Below are 15,916 nucleotides of genomic sequence, written 5' to 3'. Positions count from 1 at the left end.
GGAAAACTGGATATCTGCATGTAGAAAACTAAAACTACATCCGTGTCTTTCACCCTGTACAAATATCAGTTCAAAGTGGATCAAAGACCTTAATATAAGACATGAAACTTTGAAACTAGTGCAGGAAATAGCAGGGAATACACTGGAACATATAGATATAGATAATATCTTCTGAAATACAACTCCAGTGGCTCAGCAATTAAGAGAAAGGATTGACATATGGGAGTACATGAAACTAAAAAGCTTCTGCACAACAAAATAGTGCCTAAATTGAAGAGGCTGCCCACAGAAAGGGAGACAATTGTTGCTATTCATCTGACAGAATATATAGGAAGCTCAAAAAACTAAAATCCCCCCAAATCAATGGCCCAATGAAGAAATTGGCAAATGAACCAAACAGTGCTTTTCCAAAGGAAGAAGTCCAAATGGCCAAAGAACACATAAAGAAATGCTCAACATCCCTGGCTATAAAGGAAATGCAAATCAAAACCACATTAAGATTCTTCCTCATTCCTGATAGAATAGCTACCATCAAGAACACAAACAACAACAAATGTTGTTGAGGATATGGGAAAAAGGAACCCACATACACTGCTGGTGGGACTGTAAGCTAGTATAAACACTACAGAAAACAGTAAGGAGGTTTCTCAAAAAACTAAACATAGAACAACCATATAACCCAGTAATACACTCCTAGGCATATATCTGAAGGAATGTAAGTCAGGTTATAGTAAAGACACTTGCACACCCTGCTTATTGCAGTAGTACTCACAATACCCAAGTTATGGAAACAGCTCAATGTCCTAACACTAATGAATGGATTAAGAACATGTGAAGAGATCCAAGAAGGCATTTAGGGTAAAGAATCAGAAATCCTAAGCTCTATGACTCCAGAAACCACCTGAGACATTGGAGCTACATTTGGGTAATTCTGATTGCTTCTAGCCAAAATAATAACTGCCATCACATTAGGTGCACATAAAATTCAAAGACTGACACTTAAGTCAGCCTTTACTTGCACCTAACAGCTGCAAAAATCCCACCTGGCAGAGCCAGCAAGGTATGTCCAGTCCTGGGAAAAAAGCTCCCCTGCCATTTCTCTCTTTTTTCCCTTTCTCCCAACAAGCAGAAGACAGAGAATCAATCAGAATTAAATTCTGCAACATCCTGGACCCTTAGCTCATGGAAAGCCTCCTTATGCCATGCTACACTGAGAAAAGCAGTTGCCATTTCTCCCCACCATCTGGCTCCAAAGTTGCTTCAGTGAACCTGCAGAATGAATAGGTGAGCATCATGCACCACACATGACTCCCTTACCCACCCTCCAACAACATAATCCAGTGTAGCCCCTGGCAGACTGAACTCCCCCAACAAAACTGAACAGCATAAACAGCAAACTGTAATCTAACACTGACAGTGGAACTGGGGGTGGAATGCTGAATCTGCCCTGGAGAATGGGGGTGGGGCAAGGAGCAGAACTCTAGGTGCCAAACTCTCAGAGAACAAACACAGGTCAAGCAACAAAGGCTGATAGAGAGGGTGGGGTGATAAGCCAACCTCCCAGAGGAGCCCCTGTCACCCATCAGAGGTCAGGAGAGGCACAAAGGCTGAAAGCAGGGGTGGGGTGACAGAACAACCTCCCAAAGATGGACAAGTGTTGGATCCCAGAGTTGATCTTCTGGGACAGAGGGCACAATTCAAAACTCAGTTGCTCCACTTTTCTGGGGAAGGAGCTGACCAAACAGAGTTGCAGCTACTGCCTGGTGAAAACAGTTCTGACCACCCTGCATGAACTGGCAGTCTCATGTCACCTCCCAATTGAAACTAACCCTGTGGACAGAAGGAACCAAATACTACTCAAAAGCCAGTCACCTGGTGAGATCGCATTAGAGTTCCCATTTGTATGCTAATACCAGGATTGGATGCCTAAGGAATATCTACAGAATTTTTACCAAAAAACTGGACTTTTTGCAGTTCCTGTACCTCATGTTTTTGTTGTGTTTCTTTTTTTGTGTTTTTCCCCTGTATTATTAACTTTACCACCACTATTTCTTTATCTCTATTCTTACCCCCTCACTTTCCCTCCTTCTCCTGTGGTACATTCCATTGTTCTCCCCCCCACCAACTACTCTTTCTGCCCCTTCTGATCCACTCTCTCCTTTGTCTTTACCTCACTCTCCTATCCACCCCCAACCTGTCACCACAATACCCCTCCCTCATACACATTCCCTACCTGCTAACTAGCCTATTGTACCAACTGCACACAACCCCAGCCCCCTGCAATCCCTGACACAAGCACCCAAACATGCGCAAGGGCCACAAAACCCAGTAACCCATACTTCTTCCCCCACTCACACACCCTTTTTCCTACTCCCCTTTTAGTGTCACCTTTACCAAAATCCCAAATTTCTATATCTAGCCTAAAAGCAATTAACCCCCCCCCAATCCTACAGTTTATAGATATTATCACCAAGGGGTTTTCTATATAATATGTAAACAACTGGTCTGGCATTTAACCTGTGAATTTATTACTGCTAAATTACACCTACAGGCCAGGGACAGAATGAGCACATCAACCTAGCTAACAACTAAGCCAGTCATAACACAAAAATTAAATCAAGGGAAAGAAAACAGGCAATTAAAACCACCACTGGCTTATCAAGAACATAGTTGTACAGTACCAAGTGGAGCAATGGGAAGAAGAAGAAAGGATGGAAACCACTCTCCTCAAAAAATAATTCAAGGAGATTCCAAGATGGTGGCTAGAGGGAGGAAGCAGAAAGTGAGCCTCCTATAGTGAAATCTTGGAGAGATGCTGGAGACACACTTTGCAGGCATAATCACTGAGAAGAAGCATAACTTTTACCCCTCCACACCTCCAGCCAGCGCAGAGAATCTCCACTTCACATTAAACAGAGAAACCAGGAGGGCCTCTGGGCCGCCAGTCACCTGTGCCCAGACAGCTTGGGAAGACATGGACCAGGTGAGCTTTGCAGTACCACGGTACTCCCACAGACAAGCCTGGGCCAGAACAGCATAGCCCCCTGGACAGACTGACCTCCACCTGGGAAAAAAGAGAAACTGAGTAATAAGCAATAAGAGTAATAAAGACACACGGGAAAGAGGGTGGGGTGCACTGAGCGCCAAAGATTGGGGGAAGGGAATCCTTCCCGGGACTATGAATAAACAGGCCGGCCTGGCCGGAGAGCCTCTGACAGGAGCAGCAGCACCGCCCAGTAATCAGGAGCAGGAAAGCTTGTGAAAGTGGCGGTGGGAGGAAAACTGCACAGGAGAGGCGGGGAGACCCACCTCCCACATGAACTGTAAATAAACACGCAGGCCTGACAACACAAGTGCAGTGTCACCTTTCCCAGTGTGCTTGGAAAGGGGAAAGCTTGTAGCAGAGGCTCATGCACAGGAGAAATCTGAGTAAACAAAGCCTGCGGGGCCAGGTGAGTGCTAAGCTCACCCCAGAGATCTGCATAAATAACGCTTCCAGCATCAGCAGGCTGACAGCAGCAGGCAGGCAAGCCATAGCTGCAGATACCATTCTCAGAACTGTCTCCAGACTCTTTTTTTTACTTTGTCTCCCTACCTTTGATGAGAGAACAACCAAATTACACCTGCAAGCTGAAAAACATACTGAAACTGTATAGCATTTCAACTTGGGACACTTGGTGGGGTTATTTTTGTGCGTGTATGTGTAGTTTTGTTCTACTTTATGTGTCCCCTTTGATGAGACAACTACAGAACAACATTTGAGGCACCATCTCCAGGATTGGAGACTGAGATGGACAGCTAAACTATTAAGACTGAAACTTCATTGCATTTGAACTTGGAGGTTTTTTGGTTTTTTGTTTTTTTGTTTTTTTTAAATTTTCTATTTTTTCATTTTATTTTAATACATTTTTATATATAGATTTTTCTTTCATTTACTTATTTTTTATTTTTATTCTTATCTTTATTTTTTTTATTTTTGATTTTCAATCCTCTCTCTGTCTCTCTAATGTCTGTTCAGCTTACTGTCAATTAGTACACTAAAGCTCCCTGTTTATACCTTTGAAACTTTCTTGTCTGATACCTTGTTCTGTTTTCTCTTTCCAGTCTGTGTATTTGTTTTTCCCATTTCTTTAACTTCTTGCTTTCCATCTCAGCTCACCCTTCCATTCTAAATATTACCATTGTTATTATTACAAACTAGAAAATACTTAATTACACACAGTACAGGGACAGTAACAACACCAAAGACAATGACGGGAAGACAGAAAAAACTGGGAAACCAGTTTCCCCACAGCAAAAAGTTAGTACAGGAACCAGAGGGGAATGAAGAAAACAGGTACTCATATCCAGACTCCAACAAAATGAAGATAAACTATGCCAAAGGACCCAATGAAGCCCACAAGAATAATTTAAAAGAAGACATACTACAGGTACTCAATGAGAATTTTATAAAGATGATACTGGATAGGGTCAACCAAAATGTACAGGAGACACTCAAGAAATTCCAAGACAACAAAAATAGAGAATTTGAAAAAACAAAGGAAGAAATAAAGGAAACCATAGAAGCACTGTATAAACACCAAAGTGAAAGAGAGAACATGATGAATAAACAGATAAATGAACTCAGGACAAAAATAGACAGCATTAAAGAGGAAACCAGCCAGGATATGGAAAACCTCAGAAAAAAGAACGAAACAGAACTGCAAAACAATCCAGCAGAATAGAACAAACAGAAGACAGAATCTCAGACCTTGAAGATGAAATGGTAATTAAAGGAAAAACTGAAGAACTATTAATTAAACAACGCAAGACCTGTGAAAAGAAAATGCAAGAACTCACTGACTCCAGCAAAAGACCAAACTTGAGAATCATGGGCATCGAAGAAGGAGAAGAGGTGCAAGCGAAGGGAATGCGTAATATATTCAATAAAATAATAAGGGAAAATTTCCCAAATCTAGAGAAAGATATTCCCATACAAATGCAAGAGGCCTCCAGGACACCAAACAGACCAGATCAAAATAGAACTACCCCACGACATATCATCATTAAAACAACAAGTTCAGAAACTAAGGAAAGAATATTGAAGGCTGTAAGAGAGAAAAAACAAGTAACATACAAAGGTAAACCCATCAAAATAACAGCAGACTTCTCAACAGAAACATTAAAAGCAAGAAGAGCATGGAGTGAGATCTTCCGGGCACTGAATGAAAATAACTTCAACACCAGGATACTCTACCCAGCAAAGCTATCATTCAAAATAGATGGAGCAATAAAAGTCTTCCATGATATGCAGAAACTAAAACAATATGTGACCACAAAGCCACCATTACAAAAGATTCTGCAAGGGATCCTGCACAAAGAAAGTGACACCCAACTTAACCATGCACAGGCAGGCAGCACCAAACCACAGGATAAGAAAAAGCAAGACAGTAGAGAGTAACATCAAGTTAGGTACACACAATCAAACCTTCAAATAACTAAGACAACTAAATGGCAGGAATCACCACATACCTATCAGTACTAACACTTAATGTTAATGGACTTAATTCACCCATCAAAAGACACCGTTTGACAAAATGGATTAAAAAAGAAGATCCAACAATTTGTTGCTTACAGGAGACTCATCTCACCGACAGAAATAAGCATAAGCTTAGGATGAAAGGCTGGAAGAAGATTTACCAAGCCAAAGGCCCCCGAAAACAAGCAGGAGTAGCAATACTTATCTCTGACAAAGTAGACTTCAAACCTACATTGATCAAATGAGATAAAGAAGGACATTCCATACTAATAAAAGGGGAAATAAACCAAAAGGAAATAATAATCATCAATCTGTACGCACCCAATGTCAACGTACCCAATTTCATCATACATACCCTGAAAGACCTAAAAGCATATATAAACGCCAACACAGTGGTTGTGGGAGACTTTAACACCCCATTATCATCAATAGATAGGTCATCCAAACAAAAAATCAATAAAGAAATCCAAGATCTAAAATATGCAATAGATCAAGTGGACCTAGTAGATGTCTACAGAACATTTCATCCAACCTCTACACAATATACATTCTTCTCAGCAGCCCATGGAACCTTCTCCAAAATAGATCATATCCTAGGGCACAAAGCAATTCTCAGCAAATATAAGAAAATAGAAATAATACCGTGTATACTATCTGACCACAATGCAGTAAAAGTAGAACTCAACAACAAAAGTAAAGACAAAAAACATGCAAACAGCTGGAAACTAAATAACTCATTACTTAATGAAGAGTGGATCATCGATGCAATAAAAGAGGAAATCAAAAAGTTCTTGGAAGTCAATGAAAATGAAAACACAACCTACCGGAACCTATGGGACACAGCTAAGGCAGTCTTGAGAGGAAAGTTTATAGCCATGAGTGCATATATTAAAAAGACTGAAAGATCCCAAATCAATGACCTAATGATACATCTCAAACTCCTAGAAAAACATGAACAAGCAAATCCCAAAACAAATAGAAGGAGAGAAATAATAAAAATAAGAGCTGAAATCAACGAAATAGAAACGAAAAAAACCATACAAAGAATTACTGAAACAAAAAGTTGGTTCTTTGAAAAAATAAACAAGATCGATAGACCCCTGGCAAACCTGACTAAAATGAGGAGAGAAAAAACCCAAATTAGTAGAATTAGGAATGCAAATAGGGAGATAACAACAAACACCATGGAAGTCCAGGAAATCATCAGAGACTACTTTGAGAACCTATATTCAAATAAATTTGAAAATCTTAAAGAAATGGACAGATTTCTAGATACATATGATCATCCAAAACTGAACCAAGAGGACATTAATCACCTGAATAGACCTATAACACAAAATGAAATTGAAGCAGCAATCAAGAGTCTCCCCAAAAAGAAAAGTCCAGGACCTGATGGATTCTCTGCTGAATTCTATCAGACTTTTAAAGAAGAACTGATACCAACCCTCCTTAAACTGTTCCATGAAATAGAAAGGGAAGGAAAACTGCCAAACACATTTTATGAAGCCAGTATTACACTTATCCCACAACCAGGCAAAGACACCTCCAAAAAGGAGAACTATAGGCCAATCTCCTTAATGAACATTGATGCAAAAATCCTCAACAAAATAATGGCAAACCGAATTCAGCAACACATCAAAAAGATTATTCACCATGACCAAGTAGGCTTCATCCCAGGGATGCAGGGGTGGTTCAACATATGAAAATCAATAAACGTAATAAACCACATTAACAGAAGCAAAGACAAAAACCACTTGATCATCTCAATAGATGCAGAAAAAGCCTTTGATAAGATCCAACATCATTTCATGATAAAAGCTCTAAGAAAACTAGGAATAGAAGGAAAGTTCCTCAACATTATAAAAGCTATATATGACAAACCTACAGCCAGCATTATACTTAACGGAGAAAAAATTAAAACCATTCCCTCTAAAATCAGGAACCAGACAAGGATGCCCACTATCTCCACTCCTATTCAACATAGTACTGGAATTCCTAGCCAGAGCAATTAGGCAAGAAGAAGGAATAAAAGGAATACAAATAGGTAAAGAAACTGTCAAAATATCCTTATTTGCAGATGACATGATCCTATACCTTAAAGACCCAAAAAACTCTACTCAGAAGCTTCTAGACATCATCAATAGCTATAGCAAGGTAGCAGGATATAAAATCAACATAGAAAAATCATTAGCATTTCTATACACTAATAATGAACAAAGTGAAAAAGAATATATGAAAACAATTCCATTTACAATAGCCTCAAAAAAAATCAAATACCTAGGTGTAAACCTTACAAAAGATGTGAAAGACCTCTACAAGGAAAACTATACACTTCTGAAGAAAGAGATTGAGGAAGACTATAGAAAGTGGAGAGATCTCCCATGCTCATGGATTGGTAGAATCAACATAGTAAAAATGTCGATACTCCCCAAAGTAATCTACATGTTTAATGCAATTCCCATCAAAATTCCAATGACATTCATTAAAGAGATTGAAAAATCTACTGTTAAATTTATATGGAAACACAAGAGGCCACTAATAGCCAAGGCAATACTCAGTCAAAAGAACAATGCAGGAGGTATCACAATACCGGACTTCAAACTATATTACAAAGCAATAACAATAAAAACAGCATGGTACTGGCACAAAAACAGACATGAAGACCAGTGGAACAGAATAGAGGACCCAGATATGAAGCCACACAACTATAAGCAACTTATCTTTGACAACGGAGCTAAAAATATACGATGGAGAAATAGTAGCCTCTTCAACAAAAACTGCTGGGAAAACTGGTTAGCAGTCTGCAAAAAACTGAAACTAGATCCATGTATATCACCCTATACCAAGATTAACTCAAAATGGATCAAGGATCTTAATATCAGACCCCAAACTCTTAAGTTGATACAAGAAAGAGTAGGAAATACTCTGGAGTTAGTAGGTATAGGTAAGAACTTTCTCAATGAAACCCCAGCAGCACAGCAATTAAGAGATAGCATAGATAAATGGGATCTCATAAAACTAAAAAGCTTCTGTTCATCAAAAGAGATGGTCTCTAAACTGAAGAGAACACCCACAGAGTGGGAGAAAATATTTGCCAGCTATACATCAGACAAAGGACTGATAACCAGAATATATAGGGAATTTAAAAAACTAAATCATCCCAAAACTAATGAACCAATAAAGAAATGGGCAAGTGAACTAAACAGAACTTTCCCAAAAGAAGAAATTCAAATGGCCAAAAAACACATGAAAAAATGCTCACCATATCTAGCAATAAAGGAAATGCAAATTAAAACCATGCTAAGATTCCACCTCACCCCTGTTAGAATAGCCATCTTTAGCAACAACACGACCAACAGGTATTGGCGAGGATGCAGGGAAAAAGGAACCCTCTTACACTGTTGGTGGGAATGTAAACTAGTACAACCACTCTGGAAAAAAATTTGGAGGCTACTTAAAAAGCTAGACATTGATCTACCATTTGATCCAGCAATACCACTCTTGGGGATATACCCAAAAGACTGTGACACAGGTTACTCCAGAAGCACCTGCACACCTATGTTTATTGCGGCACTATTCACAATAGCCAAGTTATGGAAACAGCCATGATGCCCCACCACTGACGAATGGATTCCAAAAATGTGGTATCTATACACAATGGAATTTTATGCAGCCATGAAGAAGAACGAAATGTTATCATTCGCTGGTAAATGGATGGAATTGGAGAACATCATTCTGAGTGAGGTTAGCCTGGCCCAAAAGACCAAAAATCTTATGTTCTCCCTCATATGTGGACATTAGATCAAGGGCAAACACAACAATGGGATTGGACTTTGAGCACATGATAAAAGCGAGAGCACACAAGTGAGGGGTCAGGATAGGTAAGACACCTAAAAAATTAGTTAGCATTTGTTGCCCTTAACGCAGAGAAACTAAAGCAGATACCTTAAAAGCAACTGAGGCCAATAGGAAAAGGGCACCAGGAACTAGAGAAAAGGTGAGATAAAAAAGAATTAACCTAGAACGTAACACACATGCACAGGAAATTAATGTGAGTCAATGCCCTGTATAGCTATCCTTTTCTCCACCACCAAAACCCCTTGTTCCTTCCTTATGGCTTATACTCTCTCTACAACAAAATTAGAAATAAGGGCAAAATAGTTTCTGGTGTGTATTGAGGGGGTAGGGGGAGAGGGAGGGGGCAGAGTGGGTGGTAAGGAAGGGGGTGGGGGCAGGGGGGAGAAATGACCCAAGTGTGTATGCACATATGAATAATAAAAAAAATAATAATTCAATACACAATTCATGGAAAAGGAAGAACATGGATACCCAGCTCCTGACTCCAACAAAACAATGAAAAACGTCACTAAGGAGCCCAGCAACACCCACAAAAAATCAATGAAGAAATTTCTGAGAAATTCATGGATAATATACTAAACATGGTTAACCAAAATATACAAGATGCACTCAATAACTTTCAACACACCAAAAATAAAGAGCATGAGAAGACAAAGAAACAAATAAATGAACTCAGAGAGGACTTCAGCAGACACAAAAGTGAAACAAAGAACACTATAAAAAGAGAGATATTGAATTAAAGATGACAACACAAAATATAAACAAGGAGTTGACCAAAGATATGAAAAAGCCTCAGAAAGAAAAGAATCAAACAGTAATCCTGGAAATAAAAAATCTCTTTAGTCAAACCAAAAACACATTGGAAAGCCACTCCAGCAGACCAGAACAAGTGGAAGACAGAATCTCAGATCACAAGCATAAAATAGAAATTAAAGAAAAAACAGAAAAAATCTTAGTCAAACAACTCAAAAGGTGTGAAAGACATATGCAAGAATTCAGTGACTCTATAAAAGAGCAAACCTGAGAATCATGGGCATTGAAGGAGAAGAGGTGCAAACCAAAGGGATACATAATATATTCAAGAAAATAATAACAGTAAATTTCCCAAATCTTGAGAAAGTTTTGCCCATGCATATACAGGAATCCTCTAGAACACCAAACAGACTTGACCAAAATAGAACCTCCCCATGGCATATTATCATTAAAACAACAAGCACAGAGAACAGAGAAAGAATACTGAAAGCTGTAAGAGAGAAAAAACAAATAACATACAAAGGTAAACCCATCAAAATCACAGCAGATTTCTCAATGGAAATCTTAAAAGCAGGAAGGGCATGGAGTGAGGTATTTTGGGCACTGAATGAAAATAATTTCAGCCCTAGGATACTCTACCCAGAAAAATTATCATTCAAAATTGATGGAGCAATAAAAATCTTCCACAATAAACAGAAACTAAAACAATATATGACCACCAAGCCACCACTACAGAAGATTCTCCAAGGAATTCTGCACACAGAAAATGAAAGCAAACAAAACCACGAGAGGATGGGAAGTATTAAACCACAGGAGAAGAAAAGACAAGGAATCAGAGAGTAACATTGATTCAGCTGCACACAATCAAACCCTTAAACAACAAAAACAACTAAATGGCAGGAATCACCACATACCTATCAATATTAACACTGAATGTCAATGGACTCAACTCCCCCATCAAAAGACACTGTTTGGCAAACTGGATTAAAAAGGAAGATCTGATAATCTGTTTACAAGAGACCCATCTTATTGACAGAAATAAACACTGGCTTGGGGTGAAAGGGTGGAAGATTTACCAAGCCTATGGTCCCCCAAAACAGGCAGGAATAGCAATACTTATCTTAGATAAAGTAGACTTCAAACTTACACTGGTCAAATGAGATAAAGAAGGATACTTCATACTAATTAAAGGGGAAATACACCAAAAGAAAATAACAATTATCAACCTATATGCACCCAATGTCAGTGCACCAAATTTCATCAAACATACTCTAAAGGACTTAAAAGCACATATGGACTCCAAAAAAGTGGTAGTGGGAGACTTTAACCCCTCTATCACCAATAGATAGGTCATCCAAACAAAAAATTAATAAAGAAATTCTAGAACAAAATAACACCATAGATCAAATGGACCTATCTGATGTCTACAGAATATTTTACCCTCCAACAGCACAATATACATTCTTCTCAGCATCTCATGGAGCTTTCTCCAAAATAGACCATATATTAGGGCACAAAGCAAGCCTCAACAAATACAAGAAAACTGAAATAATGCCCAGCATGCTATCTGATCACAGTGCATTAAAACTAGAACTCAACAACAAAAACAAAGGCAGAAAATACAAAAATATTTGGAGGCTGTATAACACATTGCTCAATGATTAGTGGGTTATGGAAGGAGTAAGAGAGGAAATCAAAAGGTTCCTGGAAGTTAATGCAAATGAAAACACCACCTACCAGAACCTAAGGACAGCAAAGGCAGTCCTAAAAGGAAAGTTGGTAACCATGAGTGCATATATTAAAAGGACAGAGAGATCACAAATAAATGACCTAGTGTTACATCTCAAACTCCTAGAAAAACAAGAACAAGCAAAATCCAAAACAAGCAAAAGTATAGAAATAATAAAAATAAGGGCCAAAATTAAAGAAATAGAGACAAAAAAATACGAAGAATCAATGAAACAAAAAGCTGGTTCTTTGAAAAAATAAATAAGATTGACAAGCCCCTGGCAAATCTGACTAAAATCCAGAATAAAATCAGAAATAAAAAAGAGGAGATAACAACAAACACCAAGGAAATCCAACGAATCATCAGAGACTACTTTGAAAACCTATGTTCCAATAAATTTGAAAATCTTGAAGAAATGGACAAATTTCTGGAGACTTATGGTCATCTGAAACTGAACCAAGAGGATATTAACCACCTAACAGATCTATAACATGAAGTAAAATTGAAGCAGCAATAAAGAGTCTCCCAAAAAGGAAAAGTTCAGGACCTGATTGATTCTCTGCTGAATTCTACCAGACCTTTAAAGAAGAAATAATACCAACCCTCCTTAAACTGTTCCATGAAATAGAAAGGAAAGGAACACTGCCTAACTAATTCTATGAAGCCAGTTTTACACTCATCCCCAAATCAGACAAGGACACATCTAAAAAGGAGAACTACAGGCCAATCTCTTTAATGAACATTGATGCAGAAATCCTCAATAAAATAATGGCAAACTGAGTCCAACAACATATCAGAAATATCACTCACTATGACCAAGTCAGCTTCATCCCAGGGATGCAGGGGTGGTTCAATATACTCAAATGAATAAATGTAATACAGCACATTAATAGAAGCAAAGACAAAAACCACTTGATCATCTCAATAGATGCAGAAAAAGCCTTTGATAATATTCAACAGCATTTCACGATAAAATCTCTAAGAAAACTAGGAATTGAAGGAATGTACCTCAACATTATAAAGGATACATAAGGCAAACCAATAGCCTCCATCATACTTAATGGGGAAAAACTGAAACCATTTCCCCTAATGTCAGGAATGAGACAAGGATGCCCCCTCTCTCCACTCCTATCTAACATAGACCTGGAATTCCTAGATAGCGCAACAAGGCAAGAAGAAGAAATAAAAGGGATACAAATAGGTAAAGAAATATTCAAAGTATCCCTATTTTCAGATTACATGATCTGGTACCTTAAAGACCCAAAAAAAAAAACCATAAACAACTTCAGCAATATAGCAGGATACAAAATCAACTAACAAAAATCAGTAGTCTTTCTATATGCCAACAATGAGAAAATTGAGAAAGAATATAGGAAAACAATTCCATTTGCAATAGCTTCAAAAAAACAAAATATCTAGGAATAAACTTAACAAAAGATGTGAATGGCCTCTACAAGGAGAACTACATACCTCTAAGAAAGAGATCGAAGAAGACTACAGAAGTTAATCTTGCTCATGGATTGGCAGAATCAACAAAGTAAAAATGGATATACTACCAAGAACAATCTACATGTTCAACACAATTCCTATTAGAATCCCAATGACATTCATTGAAAAATCTACCCTAAAGCTCATTTTGAAACACAAAAGACCATGAATAGCTAAGGCAATAATGAGCAAAAAGAGCAATGTTGGAGGTAACACAATACCTGACTTCAAATTATACTACAGAGCCACAGCAATAAAAACAGCATTGTACTGACACAAAAACAGATATGAAGACTAGTGGAACAAGATAGAGGACCCAGATATGAATCCACACAGCTATGCCCACCTTATTTTGACAAAGGTGCCAAAAACGTATGATGGAGAATAGACTGGCTCTTTAATAAATGTTTCTGGGAAAAGTGGACATCTGCCTGCAGAAAATTGAAACTAGACCCGTGTTTATCACCCTGTACTAGTATCAACTCAAAATGGATCAAGGACCTAAATACCAGACCCGAAGCCTTGCAGTTAGTACAGGAAAGAGCAGGGAATACTCTAGAAGTAATAGGTATAGGCAAGGAATTCCTCAGTAGAACTCCAGCAGCCCAGCAACTAAGAGAAAGGATGGACAAATGGGGCTACATGAATTAAAAAGCTTCTGCACAACAAAAGAAATGGTCTATAAACTAAAGAGACCACCCACAGAATGAGAGAAAATATTTGCTAGCTACACATCAGACAAAGGACTGATAACCAGAATATACAGGGAGCTCAAAAAACAAAACTCCCCCCAAATCAATGAACCAATAAAGAAATGGGCAACTGAATTAAACAGAACTTTTTCAAAAGAAGAAATTCAAATGGCCAAAAAAACACATGAAAAAATGCTTACCATCTCTGGCCATAAAGGAAATGCAAATTAAAACCACATTAAGATTCCACCTCACCCTGTTACAATAGCTATCATCAAAAACACCACCAACAACAAATGTTGGCAAGGATGTGGGGAGAAAGGAACCCTCATTCACTGCTGGTGGGAATGTAAACTAGTACAATTACTTTGGTAAACAACATTGAGGCTTCTTAAAAAACTGAATGTAGATCTGCCATATGATCCAGCAATACACTCCTAGGGATACACTCGAAGGAATGTGACTCAGGTTATTATGAAGGCACCTGCACACCCATGTTTATTGCAGCACTATTCACAATAGCCAAACTATGGAAACAGCCAAAATGCTCCACTACTGATGAATGGATTAAGAAAATGTGGTATTTATACACAATGGAATTTTATTCAGCTACAAAGAATGAATTTTGTCATTTGCAAGTAAATGGATGGAACTGGAGAACATCATTTTAAGCAAAGTCAGCTAGGCGCAGAAGGCCAAAAATCATATGTTCTCTCTCATATGGAGTTTATAGATCTAAAACAAATGCAGTAATATTATTGGACATGGGTCACACACTAAGGGCAGAATGCGCACCTGAGGAATAAGGAAAGGGAAGGAAACCTAAAACTTGAATGTGGTTGATGTGCTCACTGTAGAGGAACAAATAAAGTAATCTTAAACTGGCAGAGGGCACTATGGGAAGAGGACCAGGAAGTAGTGAAGAGGTCTGGTAGAGATGAATCAATGTGCGTTGCAATACACAAGTGCATGGAAGCAACACTAGGAATCTCTCTGTATAGGTATCTTTAACTCAAACTAGCAAAATGCTATGTCTTTCTTATTAGCTCTTGTGTTTTCTCTTCAACAAAATCAGAGAACAAGAGGGCAGAACAGGGTCTGCCTAGAAGTGGGGTGGGAGGGAGGGGGAGGAAGGAGAGATGGCCCAAACAATGTATACACATGTGAGTAAATATAAAAATGATAGAAAAAAAAAGAAAATGTGCTATTCCATTGTGGTATACAAGAGAATATTATTCAGTCATAAAGAAGAATAAAATTTTGTCTATCAGGTAAATGAATGGAACTAGAGAACATGTTAAGTGAAGTTAACCTGGTTCAGAAAAACAAAGGTCACATGTTTTTGCTCATATGTGGAGGACAGATCCAATGGAAATACAAGCATTATCATATGTTTCTAAAAGTAGAACTGTTAGAGGAGACTATGGGAGGAAGAACAGAACAGAGGAATGTTAGAGGTGAATAATGGAATGTAGCATATATGTGTAGGAATTAGATACAATGAAACACTGAAAACTGCTGAATAACACAGGGTAGAGGGAAAAGGGTGAGGAAGAGTAAGAGAAGGGAGTGAAGAAGGATGAATATGGTTGATGTACTTGATACACTTGTATGAAAATAGGACAGTGAAATATGTTGAAATTGTTTTAAGAAGGGGAGAAGGGGAAGGAGAATGGTGGAAAGAGTGAATCTAACCAAGTTACATTGTAAGCATATAGAGAAATGTCACAATGAACAACTAATATGGGATAATAAAAACATTTAAAAAAGCCATGTGAGCTTTTTCTGGATTTTCTGTTCTGTTCCATTGGTCTAAATATTTTGAGGCTACTGTGAATGGGATTGTTTCCCTGATTTCTTTCTCAGTCTGCTCATTAT

Source organism: Castor canadensis, chromosome X, assembly GCF_047511655.1.
Source record: "Castor canadensis chromosome X, mCasCan1.hap1v2, whole genome shotgun sequence".
NCBI classification, from domain to species: Eukaryota; Metazoa; Chordata; class Mammalia; order Rodentia; family Castoridae; genus Castor; species Castor canadensis.
The sequence above is the reverse complement of the archived record's forward strand: the minus strand, read 5'-3'. Positions refer to the sequence as shown.